Here is a 27159-nt window from a genome sequence, read left to right on the forward strand (position 1 = left end):
GGCAGGCTCGAACCCACAGGGTGGCAGCTCCTTCCATTGTCCAGGGCATGCCATCCATGCAGTGGCTTCCTCTGGAGTGTTGCTAGTGGCTGGGCCTGGGAAGGCCAGTGCCCCCAGCCCTTCTGACCAGCAGGTGGGCTTGTCCATTCCTACTGCCATTGGCCCCCTCCAAGAAGCCTCCTTCTTTGGAGGGCCTGATATCTTTTGAGGATGGGCTGAGCCCAGAAGACTTTCCCACCCCCTCCAAGTGGGAGCCCCTAGTTTTCTGGGGTGGGGTTAGGGCATTCTTGCTGAGTTTTGAAATAGGGGATCAACCCAGAGGGCGTCTCCCCAACTGAGTGCAGCCCCTGGGATATGTGAGGGGTGGCCTGGGACTGTAGTTGTGGTCCCTCCCGCTTACTGCCCTCTGACGCCTGCCCCACCTCCTCTTCTCTCCTGGAGAGATTTTGGGGAAGACATAAGGGGAAGGGAAGGGGTAGGGAAGAGGAGAGAAGCGAACGTGCTTCTGATGCAGGAAATGCATTTGCTTCTACCATCAGCTCCTCCCTACCTCCCCCTCACCCATCCTGGGGGCGAGACAGGCCTGAAAAATGGAGAGAAGCAAGACTGGTTTTCTGAGGGACCCTGGCCCTGCTGAGTCACTGCTCTCTGGCCTGTCCACACACGCAAACAAGCCTAACCTTGTGTGCTTCTCCCCAGGTTCACACACACAAGCTGCACTTCCTGGCCTTGCACTGTCAGGAGTTCAGGGGAAGAATATGAAGCTTCCATGGTGCACATGGACAAGTTTGTCAAGTAAGAGACTGTGGGCCTCCTGGGGGCTGGGGAAGGTGTTTTCATGGCAATTTTTTCCACAGATTTACCCTCTGGGCATATCCTCATGATTTGCTCACAAGAGAATGTGTGCCTAATGCTTGCCTCTTCCCTAGGGTGGGCACAAAATACCAACATCAGTTTCCTGACCCTGAAATGGTCTCCTGACCCTGAAATGTGTCCCTTGGGCTTAGATGAGAGTCCTTCCCATTTCCCTCCCTTTTTCTGTCTCCTTTCCTCCTTCTCTACTGTCTCCTCTTTTTCCTTCTTCATTTTTGTCTTTGTCTTCCATCTCCAGGCTTTAATATAATTTTTGGTACATAGCAGATTGCTTCTGTGTATAGGTTTAAGGGATGATTGAATGATCAGTTATTATGTCTCAGGAGAGTTGTGTATGGTACTGATAACAGTCACCAGCCCTAATGAGATTACCTTAGTAACATTTCTGGAATAAGTAAAAAACATGTACTATTGGCTAAAGGAAGCCATTGTGTAGTTACCTGCAATTATCTTAGTTCTCTCTTTCAATTTGCTCTCCTTTCTTGCAACCAGTCAATTACAACTGGAGTTGGACTGGAGGTAGAATCACTGGGTCCCAGGAACCAAAGTTTCTTAAGAAGTGTAGTAAGACTTAGGTCCAACAAGTAGGAAATGTATAGAAAATGAAATTGTCTTAGGAAATGTTTTAGTTGGCAAGCTGTCAGAATGCAATATACCAGAAACAGAACAGCTTTCAAAAAATGGAATTTATTAAGTTGCAGGTTTAAAGTTCTGTGGCCATGAAAATGTCCAAGTTAAGGCACCAACAAGATGTTACCTTCACTCAAGAAAGGCTGATGAAGTTTGGGGTTTCTCTGTCAGCTGGAAGGGCACATGGAATGTCTGCTGCTAGTTTTCTCTCCTGGCTTCTTGTTTTCATGAAGGTCCCCCAGGGGTGTTTTCCTTCTTCATTTCCAAAGATCTCTGGCTGTGTGGGCTCTGGGTATTCTTTCCAAAATGGTTTCCTCTTAAAAGGCTCCAATAGGCAACCCCACCTTGAATGGATGGTGATGCATTTCCATGAAAATCATCTAATCAAAAGTTACCACCCACAATTGTGTGGGTCACATCTCCATGGAAACATTAAAAAATATCCCACCCAGAGATATTGAATGAGGATTAAAGAACATGGCTTTTCTGGAGTATACAACAGATTCAAATCAGCAAAGGGAACTTAGCAAGAAATAGGCCCAACAAGTAGGAAATAAATAGAGTCTAAAAGATAAGTGAGTTAATCAGTAGGATGCAACAGAAAATAACAGGCAGAGATGCGGATAAGCACACAGGAAAACATTTTAATCCAAAATAACAGTGTCAGACAATGAGATTTAAGCCATGGAGATTGAATAAGGGACAGAACTTCATTGCCTAGGAGGATTGTATAGGGTAAGGAAGAAAACCAAGGCAGGATATTTACATGAATTTATCTCCTATCAATTCAGAAATGCAAACAGCATAGGAGAAGAGTAACGATGTATTAATATAGAGTAGAGATAGCAGAAACTGAAGTGCCTCCCAAGAGAAAAGTTATAAAAAGCAAAATAATTCATGCCCAGAACCCCAGGAAGGTACAGGATTTGGAGGTACTGAAATTTCAAGGGTGAGAGGTGGGACTGAAAACAGGGTTATGAAGAATCTCTATAAGGAGCTGGCAGTCCCTCTAGATCCCCATTCATTGCCCTGTTCAGCTAGATTACTATTCTCCATCGACCTAGAACACTGGTAGGTTTGTTTTCTGGGAACACTGATTTGGAGAAGTTGTGGTGTACAAATATCAAGCAGAGAGAGGATGTGGGAATGAATATACTTCTCTGTTAAAAATATAAGGATTAAATGAAAATCTAAACTTAAACTTATAGATCCCTAGCCCTTTCCCCAAACAGGCTGAAATAATTTGAAAGTTAAATTTAATCTTCCAGGCAGGATATTGGTAGGTTCTTCTCTGGAAAGACCTGCAAAATAATAAGCTGCAGATATTGACATTAGGGTAGAGGGTCTTCCAATAAATACTAGGTCCTTTTTAAAACACACAGAACTTCTTATCACTTTTACATTCCTTGGTCTCAAATATGAATGAATAGTCAAATGTCATCAGAAATTTGAAGGAAATCTCTTTCTTGAAAAAGAAAGCCAAAGAAAATAGCAGCAAAAAAGAAAGGCAGAATAAATAGGCATTACAGGAAACAGGGGGAAAAAGTTAACATTTAAAAGTTCTTTTTAATATATCTTTAGAAAGGTAAGAAAAGGTTCTAAATCTATGAAATACAGGTGGACTATAAAGCAAAACTAGAAATTAAAATAATATAGCAGACTTAAAATTTTTAACGACTGTTTGAATTTTAGCAAATTCCCAGAAGGGAAACAAAAAAAAATACCCAAAGATATAGGAAATAAGAGAGAAAAAATGAAAAATGATTTATAAACCCCACTTTTATGGAATAATAGGTATTCCATAAAGATAGAAGATAGAGAACAGAGGGAAAGAAATTATTCAGAAAATTTAAGAAATTCTTGCCCTATTGAAGAACATGAATTTCTTGCTTGGGTGTTCATTTAAAATGAATGCAAAAATATTTATTCCTAGGCATACCATAAAAAAATTATAATACTAGTGATAGAGGAAAGGTTCTAAATGTATCCAAAGATTAGTTTTTTAAAGATAACATTCAACAGCATTTTAACTGATCTATCATTGTACCTAACAATAGCAGTACTGGAAGTTAGAAGACAATAGAATAAAGTTTTTAAAATACTGAAGCAAAGTAATTTCCAAACTAGAATTTGATACCAGGTCAAAGTATCTATTTATTCTGAGAGGATGGAGAATAAAGTGCAAGGTCTCAAAACCTTTCTCTATACCAACAAAGGGGTATACAAAAGAAGAGAGTTTGAAGGGTCTCCCAACATGGATGAGCCAGTGTAACAGTTTCAGAAGCTTTAGTCCAGATTGCAGGAGAAGAAAGAAAACATCCAGGAAGTATGATTCCAAGAAAGAAATAAAAGAACCTGTTCATTTTCTGCAATACATGACCATATTGAAGGAATTTTTCACATTTGTCAAGATAAATGGAGAAAGATTTAATAGTAGCTATACAGAAAACTAAGAAAATGAATAACCTACATTAGCAGTTCTCAAGCTGTGGTCTTAGGACCTCTGGGGTCCCCTATGAATTGTTGGGGGTCTTTGAAGTAAAATTTATTTTGTAACAGCACTAAGACCTTATTTGCCTTTCTTACTTTTCCTTTTCTTATAAGTGAATAGTGGAGTTTTCCAGGGACTGCATGATATGTGATGTTGTGATGAATTGAGTGTAGCAACAGATATGAGAATCAGGCTTTCTTCTCTTAAGCCAGACATTAAAGATAGTTGCAAAGATGAATGTGTTTAAAAATAGTTGTTTCATAAAAATATTTCATGTTTACCTATAGTTTGTTTATTGTTTAATTCATGGTTAAATAGTATTTTAAAACATCTCCATTTTAATTTCTGTTTTGGAAAACATTGATATTTACAACTTAAATGAACAAAAACTACTTGAGGTCCTTCATGATTTTTAAGAGTGCAAAGGGGTCATAAGAGCAAAAAGTTTGAGAACTCCTGACCCAGGCAAAAATTATTAATTCTAGGAAAAAGAAAAATATTGCAAAAAAAAGAAAATGTTATTATAGATATTACAATATTCAGTTTTGAACAGTATTTATATTGTCATATATATACATATCTAATATTGATTTGCAACAAATCAGAATACAACTATTTTGGGGAAACTTGGGGAGAGGGATTATTTATAGTTGGCATAAAAGAGTGAGAGTCTGAATTCTCATCTTCATAGTAAGGAGTCAGTACATAATTTCCTAAATGAAAAGCACCAAGAAATTTGAGGTAATTTGATTGACTTAAAGAAGATATGTCTTTTAATATCAGATATATGGACATAATTTAGAAATATGGAATTAAGTTCCAGGAAAGCTAAAAGGATTGAAGGATTTTTCTGTGGTGTTCAGATGTGGTGTGGTGTGGGGGCTCTTTTTTATTATTGTACACCTGGTAGATTTTTTTGCATGAGCAGGCAGTGGAAATCGAACCCAGGTTTCTGGCATGGCAGGTGAGAACTCTGCCTGCTGAGCCACTGTGGCCCACCCAACCTGGTAGATTTTTAATACTAAAATATATACATTACTCTGACATAAAAGTTAAAATAAAAACAAACAGAAACCCAAGTCAGAGACACAGAGGAATAAGACAAGAGAATCCTGTTCAATAGAACTGGATTATAAAGTTGGAGTAAAAGTAGTACCAAGTTGAATTGTTTGGAGAATGGGTAGTGTTTGTTTAAAATGTTTTAAAGGCCCATTATCTAGAAGCAGGCTTGTTCCAGAATATTAAGATGGGACTAAACCTCTTATGGAGGTATTCCAGCTGGCAAGGTTAAATACGTGCAGGATTAAGGGTCTGCTTAAAATTCTTTGTCCCTTCTCATAACCCCAGCCTTCTCAGCAAGTTGGAAAAATTGGATTAGATAAAGGTGCAATATTTGGAAGAAACTGAGACAGTCATCTATCTCAATTTCTGGTCTATATACACACATGCATTTGTGCTGTAGCTCTCAGTTCAAATTAATACAGAGAGGTTATATAATTCAGAAAACAATTTTGAACAATGGTCTAATCATACAAGATAAAAAGTTAGATCCCTATCTCCTACTATAACCCAAATAAAATGTAGACAGCTTAATGTATTTTGGAAATTAAAACTTGATAACTGAGTAAAATTAATCTTAAAAATAATCTTGAAGTCAGGAAAGCATTTATAAGCAGGGCGTCTTTACCGAAAAGCATACTGTGGCAAGTCATAGATTTGACTATGGAACAAAGACAGAAGAAATATGATTCACTTTGGAGCGAGTTCAGGTATTGCAGCTTTTCCAAATTATTAAAGAAAATCTTAAAATTGTCAACTCAATTTCTCCTCCTCTAAGCCTTTCTCTTGTAGAGAAGTTGCAATTTCTTGTGAAGTATGATTAAATTAACATGCATAGTAAATTCATAAACATGAAGAATCTTTAACCAGAGAAGTGGAGGAAAAATGAAAAGCTCAATGATCTGGGTTTATGGAGTAAATTTTGGAAGGTTTATGGGCAGTAAAATGGGGCTGCTGAGTTTGTTTTTTATTTATTGGGTGGAAGAATAAATTCAGAATTTGGCTTATGGGATGACTGTGCATCCAGAATCCTATGTTTTACTGCAAGAGTGCAGAGAGCTCAAGATATGAATTATCTCTGGGTGTAAGGGAGAGAGAAAAGAACATGAAAAAAGTGTGTCATCACTTAATACCGCTCTATACTTCACTCAACTGACCCAAGCAATCTCCTTGCTGTTTATACCTGGCATGTTCCTTGTTACACAGTTCTTTATGTTGCATTTCAAACATTTTCACATGGGTGAACATGTTTTGGTAGCATGAAATGAATTGCCTGGGAGACCCATATTATTTCAGAGATGACCCTATAGGTAGATTCCTTTTCTTAGGTGAAATTAACCACACGTGGTGCAAAATAAGTCCTTGAGGGCTTACAAAACTAGTGAGTTACCCAGAGTTGCTATTTCATTTAAAACTGTGTGAACATGATACACCAAATGAAACCCAATGACCAAAGACTCATCTCAATGGAATCTGTGATCTTAGACTCATGAAACTTATTTAGGTGAGACTGTTGCATTTCCCACAGCTGAACCTGAAACTTCCCATGGCAAAGCTCTTTACCTCAAGGCAGACAATTTAGTGACTACATCTGCTTTGTTTATAGCTATGGTCAGGTCTGTCAGCAGATGAAAGAATTAAGATAAACCTATTAGGCTACAGTTATATGATAACAAACCAAAATAGTCATTTTAAAGGCTGAATTTTAAAATGTAGCTGGAATATGAATATGAATGAGTGATGCTAGATTTAATGAATAATTATAATAAGTACTAACAAAGCAATACATTCTTTACATGGTGATTCCTTAATTATGGCAACTACTGGAGTAATCACAACATATTTGTATCTCATGTCATGTTTGTGAAGACTGTAACAAAGGTCCTGTCTGTGAAAAAAGGTGATAATGCAAGTGATGGTTAAATTGAACTAAAGTTAAATTACTGGATTTAAGAATTCATACCACTACTGTCTAATAAGATATTAGAGTTTTGTTTTAATCCTATATATCATTTATAAAGTATCATTTTAGATGGGTTATTTCAACTATGGGAATTAATAGTTTAATTATAGAAAACAAGCTGTAGTTGTCTTAGGGATTTTATCAGGATTGCCTCATGTTACAGCAGACCTCTGAGGAGGTCACTTAACCACTGTGGGCCATGATTTTCATTTTTTTTGTCAAATAAAGGAATGGAAGAAATCTGTAACATTTTCCTCACCTCCAAAATGGTGTAATTCCAATAGTCTTTGAGAAATTAAAGCACGTGGTACATCTTTTTTTTTTTTTTTTTTTTTTTTAAAGAAAGACAGAGAAAGAAGGAAGGATAGAAGGAAGGAAAGGAGGAAGAAAGGGAAACATCTTTAAACATTTTCTTGTTTTATTATATTTTGTTTGTTTGTTGTTTACATGGGCTGGGGCCGGGAATCGAACCGGGGTCCTCCGGCATGGCAGGCAAGCACGCTTGCCCGCTGAGCCACCGCGGCCCGCCCACGTGGTACATCTTTACTTTGCTGTTACCAACAAAAAAAAAGCAAAACAAAAGAGTAGAAGACCTATTAGGATATCTATGGACATGGTTCAGATAAAACATGTTTATGAGATTCTTATTGCATGGTGCATCGATTCTAAGGCTAATCCCTTCTCCAACTCACACATATTTTATCACTTAAAAATTTGGATTAATATTACATTTGATGGCATATCATAATTCAATCTTTGGCAGCCTGTTTTTTTTTCCCTTAAAGATATATAAAGTAATGATGTAATTTATTCTCTATGAGGTCTTAGAGTTGATTAAATTCAAGATAAAGTCAGCAGCATGCTGTATGTTGGAGGTACATGGTCACTGCTCTTATAAAACTACCGTTTTAAATGCATGAGGAAGTGGTAAAATTATAATAGAGCTATAAATGCTGTGAGGTAAAATCTCTACACTGTGTCCTCATCTCTTACCATCCCACCTCCACTCCAGCCCTTCCTTCTACATGAATGAATGTTCCCTCCATGCCACAAATAACCTTTTTTTTGAAAATTGTGTGTGCTGTAAAACAAAAGAGTAATTTTTTTAACTTTTTTTATTAATTAAAAAAATTTAACAAACAAAACATTTAGATATCATTCCATTCTACATATACAATCAGTAATACTTAATATCATCACATAGTTGCATATTCATCATTTCTTAGTACATTTGCATCGATTTAGAAAAAGAAATAAAAAAACAACAGAAAAGGAAATAAAATGATAATAGAGAAAAAAAGACTATATATAACATACTCCTTACCCCTCACTTTCATTTACCACTATTTCAAACTGAATTTAATTAAACATTTGTTCCCCCTGTTATTTATTTTTGTTCCATATGTTCTACTCTTCTGTTGATATAATAGCTAAAGGGAGCATCAGACATAAGGTTTTCACATTTGCAGAGTCTCATTGTGAAAGCTATATCATTGTTCAGTCGTCATCAAGAAACATGGCTACTGAAACACAGCTCTACATTTTCAGGCAGTTCCCTCCAGCCTCTCCACTACATCTTGAACAACAAGGTAATATCTATTTAATGCATAAGAATAACCTCTAGGATAACCTCTCCACTCTGTTTGGAATCTCTCAGCCATTGATACTTTGTCTCATTTTATTCTTCTCCCTTTTGGTCGAGAAGTTTCTCTCAATCCCTTGATGTTAATTTTCTGCTCATTCTAGGGTTTTTCTTAGTCCCTTGATGCTGAGTCTCAGCTCATTCCAGGATCTCTGTCCCACATTGCCAGGAAGGTCCACACCCCTAGGAGTCATGTCCCATGCAGAGAGGGGGAAGTTGATGAGACTGCTCATCGTGTTGGCTGGAGAGAAGGGCCACATCTGAGCAACAAAAGAGGCTCTCTTGAAAAGAATAATTTTAACATATTGTATCTGGGTTAATGTTCCATACCAGTGAGGTATTCCTGTGGTCTGAGAGGAAAATGGAGAGGGGAGGTTCTTTGTCTAAAATCTGAAATCCTTATTATCCTGCTTCTGTCTGTTTTTTGGACTGATTTATTTTTTGCTATTCATTGTCTCAGTCTGCAAATTGTCATCACATTATTTGTATAATTTTCTAATTTTTTAAATTTGTGGTTTTGGTTTCAGGGTCTTTCACCATGAACCTGTGCTCTGAAGTGAGATGTGCTTCATTGTGAGGTTAGAGGTAAGAGGTAAAATGATTCTTGTATATTTTGGGGAGCCACAGCCATACAATGACTTTTACATCAAAAGTTGTAGCTAGCACCCCTCTGTCTGGCATAATCAGGATGATTTGCTCTTGCCACTGCAGTAACTGGAAGAGGCAGAAAGCATGACGGTGAGGAAGGGAAAAGAGAGGAAGGCAAGGGAATAGAGGATGTGGCAGTCTTGAGTGGTCCAATAAAAGCTTCATCCTGGAAGTACAGAAGAAAAAGAGTTGTCCCTTTTGACTGGACTTGTCAATGTGAGGGTAAAAGGCACTTGGCAAAACCTTTCATGCAAACATCTGTTTTTGGTTCTTATTACAGAAGAAAAATACGAGAGAAAACTTGCAAGCACCAGAAAAATAATGTTGATGACTATACTTATAATTGTTTATTCTTTTCCACCTGCCCACAAAGTTTTCATAGTGAAACCCAAGTTGCAGACATATTTTGTGTTTGCTTTTCCTGCTTCACTTTGTGCTTTTTATTAGAAGTAGTTGTGCCATTTAATTACATAATGTACAAAATTAAAATGTCAGTGGCTGCATCATTCAGTCATTCCTTCATCAGCATATAGATTTTGAGTGTCTATCATGTGCTAGGATTTGCTATCAGTGCTGGGAGTATAGGGTTGTGTAAGACAGAACTTGCATAAAGTTTTTACTTGGTGGAAAACTAGCTTAATTAACTATTCCCACATTGGTGGGTATTTAGGTCATTTCCAGTTTTCCCTTGAGGGAATCTCTTCAATATATAGATTTTTCCCTTCTTTTGTATTATTTCCTTAGGATAAATAATCAGAAATAGAATTTCTTTCCAAAGATACCAGTATTTTTTCTGAGGATGAGTCTTGATTTATAATTCAAGATTTTAGTGTTTTCCATATTAAAATGGTTATTTGCTTACAAAGAATGATAAAAACCATGCCATTGTTTGGCTAGTAGGATGTTTAAGGTAGAGGTGTAAAGACATTTTGTAGCTATGTAAGGGATTTTGGGAATAATTTACTTAAATTATTTATATTATATTAATATTAATTATGCTAAAATCTTCTAAATAAAAATGTAGCTTTAGTTTGTTTTAAAAGAAGTTAAAGGATATGGGTTTCACTTGAAAATACCTGGAATTAATAAACCAATCAAATAAAACTCTAGTGTGATTTTTAGAAACATTACTTAACCAGCATTCATGACATTATGGAAAATGAAGGAATGCTCTCTGGCAAAGAAACCAAAACTTTGAACAAGCCCCAGGGGACATTCTCTTAGAACTAATCCTAAATTTGCCAAAGGATGTAACAGATGACCTAAGAATCCTCTGCTTTCTGGAAGACTATGCTAAAAGATAATTCATATTTCTATTTTGGTACATAGGGATTTAGAAACATGACTCATCCCCATCACCTGCTCATTGGTGAAAGATTAAAATCCTTATAAACCTCCACATGTATATGGGCACCAGACATTCTTCATAATTTATTCTGAAGTAAATATCCCTCTGTGATATAACCACCTCTTAAGATTTATGGTCATTCTTTCTGACCATTCTTGTGGGATATTGGTATTAACATATCAAATGCCTCTTTCAGCAGACAACCGAAAAATGAGTAAGAAATCTTATTATTGCAACAGCTTTAATTTTTAAAAAAATATAAAACCAGGTTAGCAAGTTAACTGGGCTGTTAGGGAAGGGCTACGTATGGTTGATGCATTTTAAAAACAAACAAAAATCAACAAAACTACTTAAATATCAGAAAGGTTTTGTTCATTTTGTAGTCCTTCCTTTTTGGCATGGTAAGTTAGTCAGTTTCATTCTTTTTTAAAGAGAGAGAAAAAGTACTAAATATTTCCAAATTAACATTTAAATTTCAATGATATTGGCCTCAACATCAACTAAGATTTTATTATAGACTTTCAGTTATCTCTGTGTTATAAAGAAAATAAGATGGCACATTTCAGTACACAAAAATGCATTTACAAATGTGCCATGACAAACCCTATGAGATATAGGCAGGATAAGGCAAAAAGAAAATTGTAAAGCAGTGTATTTTAGATGGCCTAATGTCAAGTGTTTGCTTTTACCTTCAGCAATTTACTATCAAAAGTTGCATAATCAATTCCTTTTGGTAGAAACTTCTGCATGGTCCTAATTTAACTTTTAGATAAGCAGTTCCATTCTAAACAGCTTAGGGGTGTTGTGTACAATTCTATTCCTAACTGGGAAAATGGACTATAGAAAAATCTCACCTTAACATGTTCAGCCATCTTGAACAAAATCCAGTTTTGAATTCTGTTCTTTCCTTTCTTAGTACTTATGGTCACAATCCATGAGAGGTATATGTATGCCACTCTAGCTTCTCAAAAATCCTGATGCTATTATGTTTATTGTACAAGTAAGAGACTATTTATTTTGACTTGGAATGAAGACAAAGCAGATTTTTGCTGTGTAGTGGAAGTAAAGATAATGCCATCCCTTCTCAACTGTGTTCTTGCAACATTCTCCTAACTATAAGCTCTACCTTCTTCATACCCTCATCCGTTCTCCAGTCCTCATTAAAAATCTCAATTCTACCCTGGTTCAAACCTTCAGTATCTCCCAGCTATGACTTATCATTGTTCATATTGTCATCTGTAATTACTGTCATATACTGCAGCTGTTCTCACTGCCTCACTACGTTTTCTGTCCTCCAGCCATACTGAGTTACTTGCAGTTCTTCAAGTGCACCTTGGTCTCTTGACCTGAGGATGGGGCACATGCCTGCTTTCTCTTCACTAGTTAAAACTCTCTGGGTTGCCACTCATGGAAACTTTTATGCAAACTGTTTCAGACAATAAAGAAATATATTGTTTTTATAAATCAGGACAATGAGGTCAACCCCCATCCACCCCGTGTGATGGCTTGAAGACATATGAAGCCCAGGAAAACATGTTCTTATATCTAATCCATTCCTGTGTGCATGAACCCACTGAAAGTAGGATCTTTTGATGAGGTTACTTCAGTTAAAGTGTGATCCACCTTATTCAGGATGGGACTTAATCCAATTACTGGAGTCCCTTATAAATGGAATGAATTCAGAGAGATAAAGCCATGGAAGCAAGAAGCTGAAATCAATGGAACCTGGAAGAGAAGGGAGGGGTCAGCAGATATCTCCATGTAACTTGTCCTGTGACGGAGGAGCCCAGGATTGCTGGCAGCCAGTTTTTGGGGAAAAAGCCTTGATTTGGACATTTTCTTGGCCTCAATCTGAAAGCTAATAAATTTCCATTGTTTAAACCAACCCATTTCATGGGACTTGCTTTTAGCAGCCTAGGAAACTAAAACACCCCCAAAAGGAAGAATTTACCTGACAGTGTCATTAAGAGCCCAGGTTCTTTCTATTTCCTCCCTCTGTTACCTCTGGTCACTACTTTTTCCTTCAAGTTGGAAGCAAAGTGGCTACAGCAATTCTAAGCACTGCATCAGTGCACAAATAGGTGAGGTAAAATAAGAGAGCCAGAATTTGGACACATGTCAATTCTAGAACTGTTGGAATTATCCTTAGACTGTTGGTTCTCAACTTGGGATGATTTTGCCCTACGGCCAACATTTTGCAATGTCTGGAAGTATTTATCATTGTCAGAAGTGGAGAGAGTACTTTTGTGTTCTAGTAGATAGAGGCCCACCAGGATGCTGTTAACCATTTTTACAGTATTCAAGATATCCACCCCAAACAAAGAAATTCCATCCCCCAAATTCCAAAATTAACAAGGCTGAGAAACTCTACCTTGGATCAGTTAGAACCACACTTGGATCAGGGGCTAGAGTTTGCTTTTTCTGGGGAACATGGTGATAAATGGAAGGGGTGGGTCCCTGAGCAAACGACATGCTATTGAGAAGGGCTAAGGAAGAAGAAGAAGGTCAGATTTGTAAACAGCAGTATCTGCAGCATCCTTCTTGGGTTCCAATCTTTCCCTTCCTCACTTGCCCAACACACAGGGATTCTGGAGACAGTGCCTACTTTATGATGCCTTATCTGAATATGGTCTCCCCTCCTTTCAATCCTTTTTTCCATAGCTGTCAGGTCAGCTTATTTGTCCTTCCTATGCTCTCCCAAACATATGCTAACTCATATTACAACACTCATCCCTTGGAAATTTAACTATCTCTTTACTTGTTAAAATCCCTTACTAGCATGTAACTTCTTTCTTTAAATAATTTAGATAGTTAGTTTAGGGCTTATATCTTTGTCTTATTCATGTAAAAAATTCCCATCACAAAGCAGTACTTTGTGTCTAGTATCTGAACAATCAACAATTGCTGGATGAAGATAATGTTTAATATCAATTTTATTCATTTTAAAAATGGAAACAAATAATAACTAAAATAAAAGGTAGTGGTTACTTTACACACTGTGCCTAGAACATGGGGCATTGTGCCCACAGCATAGTAAATGCTCAATAAATAGATTAGGATGTTAGACTGGTACTCTTACTGCCTCATGTTTGAGTTGATCCCAGTACAATAGATATCAGGTGAAAAATAAGCCTGAGATAGACCACCATAAGTTGAGTTTACTAAAGAAACACCTGAGAATCAACCCCAGGACTCTTGAATTCCTTGGCTCACTTTGAGATTATAAAGACATAGAGAGAGGGAAGGAAAGGCACAGTTTAGTAAACAAAGTTATTGGGAGAGAGCTATTGCCTTGCTTTGAGTTCCATCCCCTAACAAAGGTGCATTAGTGGGAGGCCTACTTCCTTCATTCAAACCCAATGAAAGGGTGTTTTGATGGGCCCATCTGGGGACCTGATGTTGCAAGTTGCCTTGCAACTAAGAGACACAGTAGAGTTAGGCAAGGTTTAAGATGGAGAGCTTAGAGCAGTCTGTGACCCTAGGATAGATACAACTGCATTGTCACCAGCCTGGACTTCCAGAGTTTGTGAAGAAAAAAAACGTGTGTTTTGTGGACCAGATTGAGTCATGTGGGAGGGAGAACTGGCCTGGGTTGTTTAATGTGGTGATTAGAAGAAGAGAGGGACCTCAGCATAAGAAGCTGGATACGAACACTGGATTAGTATGGGACGTTGAAGGAGGTACAAGCATCACTCAGAGGAGAAATGCATCCAGGCAAGTCAAGGGAATTTTAGAAAAGAAGTCTCCAGTCATGGGAGTCTTTAAGGAACCCTGTCTTTGAGGCATATGGTGATTGTACTGTTATCTATCACCTAAAAGTGAGCAGAAAAGCTTCCATATTTTTTTTCCAGGAGTGAGAAATTAATTCCATGTATAACTTTGAAAGAGATTATAGGAGAGAAACATGAAGTTAAAGTTTGATTACTTCATGTATTAGGCACATTCTACTTGCCAGTTTTAATTTTGATAACAATAAAATTTAACACACCAATGAAAGCCCTGGTCAAATATTTTGGAGACTTCCCAGTGTTTGTGATCTGAATTTAGACTACTTGACTTCCAATCCTGCTTCCATCACTTAATACTTACCAATGGGATATTGTGAGTATAAGTGACCTTATGCATTTTAGTCACCTATCACAATCCCTGGCTCATAAATATTTTGTTTAAATTGTCTATATTTTACTATTCATGTACAAAGTGTTAAGTTTCACTTTTTGCACTATGAGATTTTCAAGAATGAGATGTATTTTGCAGAAATAATTAGCTGCCAAATATGGATTCAGATATAGCTTGAAAGGGATTCCTCAGCTCATCCTTACCAAAGCACAAAAAGGTTTGATGAGCTTTGAGGGTATTAAGAGTAAAGTAAGCCTCTGCTTTTGACCAGAGGCAGCTTCAGTTCTTTATTACATCTCAAAGGAGAGAATTTGAAATATATTCCTATTTTGTCCTGATAAAGTGACATTCTTGAATTATTTTATGGGTTATACTGGTTTTTCTATCAGCACCGGCATCCTTCTAGTTGATTGCAATTTCTGTGGGGGATACCAGGAAGCACTCAACACCTTTAAGAGGATGCATATATTCTGAAAGAGACTCACATCCTTTTGACCACCTTGTAACCAAAATCTCTGGAGAGTTACTGGAGTGCCAGAAGCCAGACCTGACTTGGAGCCCTAGAACCTAAGGCAAAAGTACTGAGGTGCATGACTGTTCTCCACCTGCCACCACTAGCTCTGGTGGTTCTGATCTTGTCAACCTGCAAGGACTAGTATATGGGTCATACAGCCATTACCATCGTAAAAATATCCTGAGATATCAGTCTTCTCTGCAATGAGGGAATATGTTTTTATTCTGATGCATTTTCTTGGTAAGGAAGAAAAAACAGAGATGATATTCAAGAGAAACCACACGAAAGTGTTAACCTTTCAGAGTTCTCTAAGAAAATTGGAACTTTACCAGATGTCTCTTTATTTTGGCTTCAGTAACTGGTAAGAGGTGGGGAAAGAATATTTTGACATGCAATAGCTACCTCAGTTGTGTCATGATAGAATCAATTGCTGTTCTTTGTTGTAGTATTGAAAATAACATTGATTTGAAACTCTTCTAATAAGAATGTAAATAGCTGTGTTGCATGGTCTTCACAGAGGCTTTATTTATTTATTCATTTTTAACTTTTTTAGTTGTATAGTATAACATATACAAAATGAAAGAAATAAAAAAGCAATAGTTTTCAAAGCACTCTTCAACAAGTGGTTATAGGACAGATCCCAGAGTTTGTCATGGGCTATAATACCATCCTCTCATATTTTTCCTTCTAGCTATTCCAGAATATAGGAGGCTAGAGGGATTAAATATTTTTTTATCAACACAATCACCTTTTTTCCTTCTTTTTTTGTGAAAAATAGCATATACACAATAAAGCTATAAATTTCAAAGCACAGCACCACAATTAGTTGTAGAATAGATTTCAGATTTGACATGGGTTACAATTTCACAATTTTAAGTTTTTACTTCTAACTGCTCTAAAATACTGGAGACTAAAAGAGATACAAATTTAATGATTCAGCATTCATATTCATATTCATATGTTAAATCCTATCTTCTCTGTGTAACTCCACCATCACCTTTGATCTTTCCATCCTTCTCTTTAGGGGTGTTAGGGCTATGGCAATTCTACATTTTTCATATTGGAAGGGTCTGTCACTAATATGGGGTAGGGAGATGGAACTATCTGATGTTCTGGAGAGGCTGAGGACTTATCTGATTCAGGGACCCATATGGAGGTTGTAGGTTTCTGGCCAGGTACTCTAGTGCCTGGAACCCTTGTAGAATCTTACATATTGCCCTAGGTGTTCTTTAGGATTGACTGGAATGGTCCTGGTTGGGGGTTGGCAGGTTGTGATTGGCAGCAAGGTCTAATTGAAGCTACATAAGAGCAACCTCCAGAGTAGTCTCTTGACTCTATTTGAACTCTCTCTACTGCTGATACTTTATTAATTATACTTCTTTTTCCCCTTTTGGTCAGCACAGAGGCTTTATTTTTGAAAAAAATTATATCAAAGTATCTTTCTATTAAAACTGGAGGGATTATAATGGATTAGTATCATCTAATTTTTATTGCATATCAGAAAGAAGAACATATTCTCTTTAAAACACTGAGGAAAAATAAATCTCAATTTAATTAAGGCAATGTTAGACTGATACAGAGATGTATAAGAGTTTTTCTGTTTAATATATTTTTCTGCATTAGAGAATTTGTAGGTTTATTGAACAGTCATGCACACGATACAAGATTCCCATATACAACCACACCACCAATACCCTGCAAAGGTGTGGAACATTTGTTACAATTGATGATAGTACATTTTTATAATTGTACTATTAACTGAAGTCCTTTGTTAGTTTAAGGCCCACTATTTGTGTAGTGTATTTCCATGGGTTAAAAAAATACATTGTTGCCATACATACAATCTAACATTATGCCTTTAATCATACTCAGGTATATATATTTCCCTGCTGTCAATTGCATTCACAATTGCATCACCACCATCCTTTACCAAGACAGTTCCATTATTCCAAATAGAAACTCTGTATATTTTTTGCCTTAACTTCCCATTCCCTATCCCCACTCTGCCCTCTGGTAGCCTATATTCTAGATTCTGACTCTCTGAGTTCATTTATTCTAATTGTTTCAAACCAGGGAGATGGCACAATATGCTATTGGATTTGGTTTACTAGTATTCTTTTTTTTTTTTTGAGGATCTTTGCATCATGTTTATAAGAAACATTGATCTGTGGTTTTGTTTGCTTGTGAAAATGAAACAACAATTCAAAATGGTTTTTGCTTTATCTTTGGCAAGCACTGCCTTTGTAGTGCTACTATATTGACATATTTTCTTCCATTGAAGCACCCTTGCATTCCTTTGGATAAATCCCACTTAGTCGTGCTGTTGAATTTATTTTGCTAATATTTTGTTGAGGATTTTTGCATATGTATTTACAAGAAATATCAGTCTATAATTTCTTAGCTTCTGGTATCTTTACCTGGATTAGGTATGAGGATGATGTTGGCCTTGAATGAATTAGGCAGTGTTCCTTCCTCTTCAATTTTTTGGCCAAGTTTGAGTAGAATTGGAGTAGTCTTCTTGGAATTTTGGTAGAATTCCCCTGTGAATCCATTTGGTCCTGGGGTTTTCTTCATTGGAGGTCTTTGATTACTGATTCAATCTTTTACTTGTAATTTGTTTGTTGGGATCTTCTATTTCCTCTTAAGTCAAAGTAGGTAGTTCATGTGTTTCTAAGAATTTGACCATTTCATATAGGTTATTTATGAATATATTTCATATAGGTTATTTTATTGATAGACAGTTGTTTATTTATCCTCATATAGTCATTTATTTCTGCAGTGTTGGTAGTAGTGTCCCATTTTCATTTCTGATTTTAGCTATTTGTATTCTCTCTTGCTTTTTACTTTGTGGTCTAGTTACAGGTATATTAATTTTTTATCTTTTTCAAATCAAATCTTAGTGTTTTTTGTTCTCTCTATTGTTTTCTATTTCATTTTGCTCTTCTCTAATCTTTATTTCCTTCCTTCTGCTTGCATTGGGGTTATATTGCTCTTCTTTCTCTAGTTCTTCCCATTTTGGGGTTAGGTCTCTAGTTTGAAGTCTTTCTTATTTTTTAATGTAAGCATTTAGAGCTATAAATTTTCTTCTTAGCACTGTCTCACTGCATCCTATAAGTTTTAATAGGTTGAGTTTTCATTTTCATTTGCCTCAAGATATTTCCTGTTTTAACTTCTGATTATCTATTTAATCCATTTTCCCTCTATTATTGATTTCTAGCTTCTTTATGTTGTGATTGGATATATATTGTAATGATTTCAATATTTTTGAATTTATGTAGAGTTGTTTTGTGAACCAACTTATGGTCTATCCTGGAGAATGTTCCATGTGGACTTGAGAAGAATTTATTTTTTATTATCAAACCAAAACAACATATAACATGAACATTCTTAACATACAAACATTCCGTGCATTGTATACAATCAAAGGCTCACAATATCATCACTTCATAGTATAATCATCACCATGATCATTTTTAAGAACATTTGCATCACTCTAGAAAAAGAAATAAAAAGAAAAAAGAAAAAAACACACACACCACACCCTTATCCCTCCCTCTCATTGTATTCTGTTCTTGTTGGGTGAAGTGTTTGATACACCTTTGGTAGGTCTCGATGGTTTAAACTGTCATTCAAGTCTTTTAGTTCCTTATGATCTTCTGACTAGATGTTCTAACCATTATTGAGAATGGTATATTGAAATTTCCTGCTATTAATTTAGAACCATCAATTTCTCCCCTCAGATCTCCCTTAAAATCTTATATATGCTTCATATATTTTGGCACTCTGCTGTTAGTTGCAAATATATATATGATGGTTATATCTTCTTATTGAATTATCCCCTTTATCACTTTGTCCTTTGTAACTTTTTAACTTAAAATATATTTTCTCTGATATTAATACAGCTACCCCTGTTCTCTTTTGGTTACTACTTGCATGGTATATTCTAGTCCATCCTTTCACCTTCAACCAGCTTATATCTTTGAATTTAGCATGAGTTTCTTGCAGACAGCATATAGTAAAGTTACACATTTTCAATCCATTCTGCTCATCTCTGCCTTTTGATTGTAGAGATTAATTGGTTATATTTAAAGTTACTACTGATATTACTGGACTTTATTCTGCCACATTCTATTAAGTATCTTATACCTTTGTTGTTCCTCACTTCCTTTCATGCAAATGTAGTACCATATGCTGTTCCATTTTGAGTACCTTCTAATTTTGAGTACCTTCTGAATTTATTTTTCATCTACTTTTCTTTTTTATTACGTGTTAACACTTAACATCCTAAATATATAACACTCATATTTTGGGGGTAACAAATTCATTTCAATAGCATGCACATTGGTTTTTATACCCCTCAGTCCCCCCACCTTTTTTTTTGTACTTCTCAGCTGTTATGTCTTTGCACATTGTATGTCCCAAACCACAGATTTATCATTATATTTATTTATGTATTTGCATTTTAGCCCTTAAGAAAGTATGAAGTGCTATTCATTCCAAATAATACACTAAATAATAATGGCATTTACAATCACCCAAATGGTTAGCTTTACTACAGCTCTTTATTTCTTTATGCTACTTTGAGCCATTATCTAGTGTCCTTTCCTTTTTGTCTGAAGAACTCTCCTTAGTGTTGCTTGTAGGGAAGGTCTAGTGGTGATGAATTCCTTCAGCTTGAAAGAAATCTCACTGGATATAAAATTCTTGGCTGCCAATTGTTTTCTTTCAGCACTTGAATTATTTCAACCCACTGCTTTCTTGCCTCCATTGTTTCTGATGAGAAATTAGCACTTAAACTTATTGGGACATCCTCATATGTAACACATTGCCTTACTCTGGCAGCTTTCAGAATTCTTTCCTTGTCTTTTGCATTTGATAATGTGATCAATATATGATGGGTATATTCTTCATCTTTATCTTGTTTGTTATTCTCTGTACTTCTTAGATGTAGTTATTCATGTCTTTTGCCATGTTTCAGGAGTTCTCCATCATTGTTTCTTTGAATATTCTTCCTGTCCCTTTCTCTCTTTATTCTCCTTCTGGGATTCTCATAATGCATATATTGGTGATCTTGATAGTGTCCCAGTAGTGTCATAGGTGCCTTTTAATTTTTTTCTGCTCCTCAGTTTGACTCATTTCAAGTGTCTTGTCTTCAGGTTCACTGATTCTTTCTTCTGCAAGCTCCAATCTGCTCTTGAGACCCTCCTGGGCATTTTCCTTTCATTTATTGTGGTCTTCCACTGCAGTAGTTCTGTTTGGTTCTTTCATAAAATTTCTTTTTCTTTTCTGTGGCTCTCATATTGCTCATTCATTGTTTTTCTGATATCAGTTAGTCTTTCTCTGTATTTTCCTTCACCTCTTTGAGCAGATTTAAGATCATTAAAAGGCTTTGTTTGTTATGTCCACTTTCTTGTCTTCTTCCATGTTGTTTTCTGGATTTTTCCCTCTTCCTTTGGATGGACCATCATTACCTTTTTCTTTGTTGGTCTTGTACTCTTTTTTTGTACACTGAACATTATTATATTTTTAAATGTTAACTTAGATTGATTCTTTAAGATGTTCTGTTTCTTGATTTTGTTAACAGCTGGTGATAAAACAGAGACTTCTTTTTGTTTCAGCCCTCCTGTCATCAAGGTCTGCCCAAAGCAGATGGAGTGGACATACTTTTCCCGATTTTTGGTGCTCTGTCTTATCCTGGGCCTTTGTTTGTTCTTTATTTTGGAGTTCCCTTATTTACTATAGCTTGGTTGTTTCTTAGGAAATAGACCTTCCTCTCCCTGGTATTTGAAGCAGGCTAGCCTTTGCCCTAGACTCTCAGCAACTATGTTTTTTTACATTCCTATTGTGGTCTCATGCAGCCCCCGCACAGGGGGCACAGCTGGCCCCTAAGTGCCCCTGGAAGGGAATAAGGAAGTTTGGAACAATTTCTCTGGCAGTTCCCTACACTTGAGCTTTCCTGGCCTGCCCAGCAAATGCAGCCCTGTAGTCCTGAGGAAACATATCATCTTTAAGTCTGCCCCAATACCCCTGAAGCCCTTGTCTGGGGTGGGTTGAAACAATCACTGCCACTGCCTTTGAGTGAGTGACTTGAAACAATAGCATTCCTCAGAGCCTGGCTCCAGCTGTCTAAATGTGTTCATCAGAAACAGTGCTTGGTGACCAGCCATGCCCAATGTTGTTCTTAGGGCAAAGGATAATGTACATCCCTTTCTGTTACCAGTGAGGTAGCCAGTGGCTGGGCCCCTAGGTGGCCTGCCAAGGGACTGGGGAATTGTTACTGGTGGCACTGGTAGCTGCCTTACTGAAGGAGCAATTTACTGTTATTTCCTATAATTTATCATCCTTCCCCAACTCCTTACTTTCTGGATACTGTACACTGTTCTTCTGGGCTCTGGAACTCACTGGTTGTTTCAGACCATTTCCTCCTGTTCAAAAGTAGTTTTGGTGTAGGACTGGGTTTTGAAGGTCCCTACTCTGCCATCTTCCCACAATCCTGTATATGAATTTTTCAGTGCAAATTTATGGATTTAGGTCTGTGCCATTTTGCAAGTGTTGTACCCCAGAAAAGCCATGTCCTTTAATCTGATTCAATATTGTAAGGTAGAAACCATCTTGATTAAATTATTTCTGTGGAGATGCAGGGCTCCAGCTGTGGGGTTGTGACCTTTGATGAGATTATTTCCACTAAAATGTGGTGTGCCCAACGGTGGGTGTGGCCTTTTGGGTCAGCTGGAGGTGTGACCCTGTGCATTTGGGTGGGTCTTGATTAGTTTACTGGAGTCCTTTAAAAGATGAAACATTTTGGAAAAAGCTCAGAGCCAATGCAGATGCTTTGACAACAGTTGCTTCAGAGCTGGCAAAGACATGGATGTTTGGAGATGCCTGGAATGCTGACAGGGAGAGCAGATGCCTAGACATGGGCAGAGCCTGGTGGACATTGCTGTGCCTTCCCCTGAGATGCTAAGCAAGCCAGAACCTTTAGAGACCAAGGGAAATGAAGATATGAAAGCCAGCCCTGGAGAATGTGAAACCTTGCTAGCAGACAGGTGTTCCAAGACAGGATCAGCCTTTCTTGAGTGAAGGTAACCTCTTGTGGGTGCCTTTATTGGGACATTTTCCCAGCCTTAGAATTGTAACTTATTAAAGTCCCTTTTTAAAAGCTGTCCCATTTCTGGTATATTGCTTTCTGACTGCATTAGAAAACTAATACAAGGGGTCTATAAGATGATGGTAAAATTTCCTGGGCAGAAAGTTTTAATAAAGGCCTCAACCAATTTAACATATACTTGAGGAAAAAATATTAAAGTTAAAATAAAGAAGTATAGATAAAATTTATTTTTACTGTACTATTTATGATTGATTTTTGTATGTATGGTGTACTCAACATTCTTAGAAATGCAATTTCCAATCTTTAAGTCAAATATCATTGATATTTTCCAAAATGTTTTTTGATAGTGCCTTAGAACCTTTAATCTGTTCATTTTTCTCCATCTCCACCCACCACTGTCATTTATTTCAACCACCAATTCTTCCTCACTCCTGCAATATCTTTTCAAAAGCTTACCCCCATTTCATCCTTGTTCCTTTTGTAAGCCATTTCACCAACTGAAGCATGGAAATGAGTATGTCACTAACTTCCTTGGAACCCCTCAATGATTTCTCACAGAACTGACAGCATAAAATTCCAAATTCATAGCTCATTCTACAGCGTCTCTCACAGTTTATCTACCATGTTCTTTCACTATTGCTTACTATGGTCCTTGCGTTCTCCAAGTAATAACAGCTTAACTTCTGATTATAGCTACAAGCCTCACCTCTGTAAGCATTTTAAGTATTCTTCTCTTACCTCATTATTTTTCAGTTTTACTGCCTTTCATTATTTGCTCCTGAAACACTGTTCTAGTTTGTAGCTGCCAGAATGCAATATACTAGAAATGGAATGGCTTTTAAAAAGGAGAATTTAATAATTTGCTAATTTACAGTTCTAAGGCTGAGGAAATGTCCCAAATAAAGTAAGTCTATAGAAATGTCCAATCTAAGGCATCCAGGGAAAGATTCCTTGGTTCAAGAAGGCCAATGATATTTAACATTTCTCTCTCAGCTGGAAGGGCACATGGCAGCTGGAAGGGTACATGGTGAACATGGTGGCATCTTCTCTCTTTCTCATAACTCTATAGAAGGGACTTTCTCCAAAATGTTTCCTCTTTTAAAGGATTAATGTGTAGAGTCATAATTCCATTGAAGCTATCTGATCAAATTTACCACCCACAGTCGGGTGGATCACATCTCCATGGAAACAATCAAAATGCTCACACCCAGCAATATTGAATGAGGATTAAAGGGCATGGCTTTTCTGGGGTCCACCACAAATTCAGACCAGCACACACACCAGGCCTATCTCCACCTTGCATTATTTCCTCTGCTTAGAGACTTCTTCCCTCAGATCTTTTCTTGGCTGGTCTCATCTTATTAATCAAGCCACCATTAAAATATCCCCTCCTTACAGGGGCTTTTTCTCTGTAACAAATTTAAAGTCATTATTCTCCCAATCCTAGTACTCTCTATGATGTTTTCCAGCATTGCTTCTTTATTTTTCATGGTCTTGTCACTATCCTAAAAGCTAGCCTCCTTTCTCCCTCTCTTCCTCAGTCTTCTTTCTGTTATTTTTCTTCCTCTTTCTTTGCCTTCCTTCATTTCTTTCTTCCTTTTTTTGTTCATTTGTTCATTTTGTTTGTTTGTTTCTCTTTATTGTCATCTCTGTACCTAGAATGGAGCTTGGCATATAATATCCACTTACTGTTTTTGAAGTTTGACTAAATAAAGGTCTCCTTTGAATAGGAATTCATGACCATGGGATAACCTTCCCTCAACTTTTCACATGGTTAGTACCTACTGATCTCAGTGCTATTTCCTTAGACAAGCCTTGCTTGACTTTTATAATATTTCATTGTCCCCTTACTTCACCCTCATTGCATTTCTCAGAATATGTATTTATATTTGTAGACCTTATCAAGAAGGCAGAATACATATGTATATATAACCATAGTAGGTATGATGTAAATACTTATTGAATGAATGTAAGTTATTAAGGAAGGAACAAAAGAGATATTTTTCTTTTTCTGGTATATGTCACCGTTACCTTAGTTATAATATCAGAAGTAGCAAATATCGCTCACTGTTCAGCCTGTATTGGCATGGGATTGGGAAAGAGCCAGTAAGCCATCAATCAGAAATATGAAATCTGTGGGGAAGGCTGTTGGGCCTCACAATGGGAACACAAATCCAAGGGCTGAATAAATGATTGAACAGTTGGAGAGATGTGTAGTAATAACTAGAAAATCATTGGGAGCATGTGGGAAAGGAAAAAAAAATAATGAAGAGATAAGATTGCAAACCTGACAATAAGGAAAAGTAGTGGAGACTGACCAGGGGGCGGGGACAAGATGGAGGCTTAGTAAGGTACGTGCATCTTAGTTCCTCCTCCAAAGCAACTACTAGGTGAACTGAAACAGTGCAGAACAGTTCCTGGGGCTACGGCAGGGAATGGACACACAGCGTACCCCAGTCTGGACTGGCTAGTCTGACTGCGAGACTCGGCTGCGGTGAGATCCCCGAACGGTGCGCAATTTCCCGAGCAGCAGCAGCTGTGGCAGCCGGAGCTCCTCCCTCCCTCCTTCCCGGGCCGGCTGAGAGTCTCGGAGATGCAAGTTTCCCAAGCTGAGGCAGCCGGCGCCCCTCTTTTGCGGGCGGCTTCCTGGTCCGGCTACGAGTCTCGGATCAGAGGGCTATCCAAGTCGCGGTGGCCCTCCCCCATGGGCGGCTTCCTGGTCCGGAAGGGAATTCCCCAGGCCGTGGCAGCCGGTGACCGACGCCTCTCCCCCGCTGGCGACTTCCTGGTCCGGTGGCAAATTCCCAGGGCCTGCTGTGGCCAGCGACCAGCAACAGGGTCTCCTCAACCCACGGCGGCTGAGTCCCCCACCACGCGTGGCCCCCCCGAACCAACGGAGAGAATTGGATTGGAAATCCCCAGGCCGCGGAGATCGGTGACCGGGTGATCCCTTCCAAACACGTGAGACAAACGTGTGCCATGAGCACCACCTACTGGGCAGGATAAGAAAAACAGAACCCAGAGATTTCACAGAAAAATCTTACAACCTTGTTGGGTCCGACCCCCAGGGAAATCTGACTAAATGCGCAGACGCCAGCAGCAGAAGAAAACGGTCCACGCTCAGAAGATTGAGAATATGGCCCAGTCAAAAGAACAAACCAATAGTTCAAATGAGATACAAGAGCTGAGACAACTAATGCTGAATATACGAACAGAAATGGAAAACCTCTTCAAAAATGAAATTGATAAATGGAGGGAGGTCATGAAAAGGACATGGGCTGAACATAAAGAAGAAATAGAAAAACTGAAAAAACAAATCACAGAACTTATGGAAGTGAAGGATAAAGTAGAAAAGATGGAAAAAACAATGGATCCCTACAATGATAGATTTAAAGAGACAGAAGATAGAATTAGTGATTTGGAGGATGGAACATTTGAATTCCAAAAAGAAACAGAAACCATCGGGAAAAGAATGGAAAAATTTGAACAGGGTATCAGGGAACTCAAGGACAATATGAACCGCACAAATATACGTGTTGTGGGTGTCCCAGAAGGAGAAGAGAAGGGAAAAGGAGGAGAAAAACTAATGGAAGAAATTATCACTGAAAGTTTCCCAACTCTTATAAAAGACCTAAAACTACAGATCCAAGAAGTGCAGTGCACCCCAAAGAGAATAGACCCAACTAGGCGTTCTCCAAGATACTTACTAGTTAGAATGTCAGAGGTCAAAGAGAAACAGAGGATCTTGAAAGCAGCAAGAGAAAAACAATCCATCACATAAAAGGGAAACCCAATAAGACTCTGTGTAGATTTCTCAGCAGAAACCATGGAAGCTAGAAGACAGTGGGATGATATATTTAAATTACTAAAAGAGAAAAACTGCCAACCAAGACTCCTATATCCAGCAAAATTGTCCTTCAAAAATGAGGGAGAAATTAAAACATTCTCAGACAAAAAGTCACCGAGAGAATTTGTGACCAAGAGACCAGCTCTGCAAGAAATACTAAAGGGAGCACTAGAGTCAGATACAAAAAGACAGAAGAGAGAGGTATGGAGAAGAGTGTAGAAAGAAGGAAAATCATATATGATACATATAATACAAAAGGCAAAATGTTAGAGGAAAATATTATCCAAACAGTAATAACTCTAAATGTTAATGGACTGAATTCCGCAATCAAAAGACATAGATTGGCAGAATGGATTAAAAAACAGGATCCTTCTATGTGCTGTCTACAGGAAACACATCTTAGACCCAAAGATAAACATAGGTTGAAAGTGAAAGGTTGGGAAAAGATATTTCATGCAAATAACAACGAGAAAAGAGCAGGAGTGGCTATACTAATATCCAACAAATTAGAATACAAATGTAAAACAGTTAAAAGAGACAAAGAAGGACACTATATACTAATAAAAGGAACAATTAGACAAGAAGACATAACAATCATAAATATTTATGCACTGAACCAGAATGCCCCAAAATACGTGAGGAATACACTGCAAACACTGAAAAGGGAAATAGACTCATATACCATAATATTTGGTGACCTCAACTCACCACTCTCATCAATGCACAGAACATCAGACAGAGGATCAATAAAGAAATAGAATATCTGAATATTACTATAAATGGGCTAGACTTAACAGACATTTATAGGATATTACATCCCACAACAGCAGGATACACCTTTTTCTCAAGTGCTCATGGATCATTCTCAAAGATAGACCATATGCTGGGTCACAAAGCAAGTCTTAACAAATTTGAAA

General features: G+C 37.5%; 1 long non-coding RNA gene across 1 annotated transcript in view; it reads left to right on the forward strand.

Moving 5' to 3' along the window:
* Window positions 1-728: 728 nt before the first annotated feature.
* The window catches only part of LOC143672568 (uncharacterized), a 39778-nt gene continuing 13347 nt past the window's right edge, over window positions 729-27159 (forward strand). The window contains exons 1-2 of the long non-coding RNA XR_013169896.1: window positions 729-795; window positions 9186-9243. This is a non-coding gene — a long non-coding RNA (uncharacterized LOC143672568). The remainder of the gene's footprint in view (window positions 796-9185; window positions 9244-27159) is intronic.

The sequence above is a fragment of the Tamandua tetradactyla genome, chromosome Y (genome assembly GCF_023851605.1).
Source record: "Tamandua tetradactyla isolate mTamTet1 chromosome Y, mTamTet1.pri, whole genome shotgun sequence".
Lineage (NCBI taxonomy): Eukaryota > Metazoa > Chordata > Mammalia > Pilosa > Myrmecophagidae > Tamandua > Tamandua tetradactyla.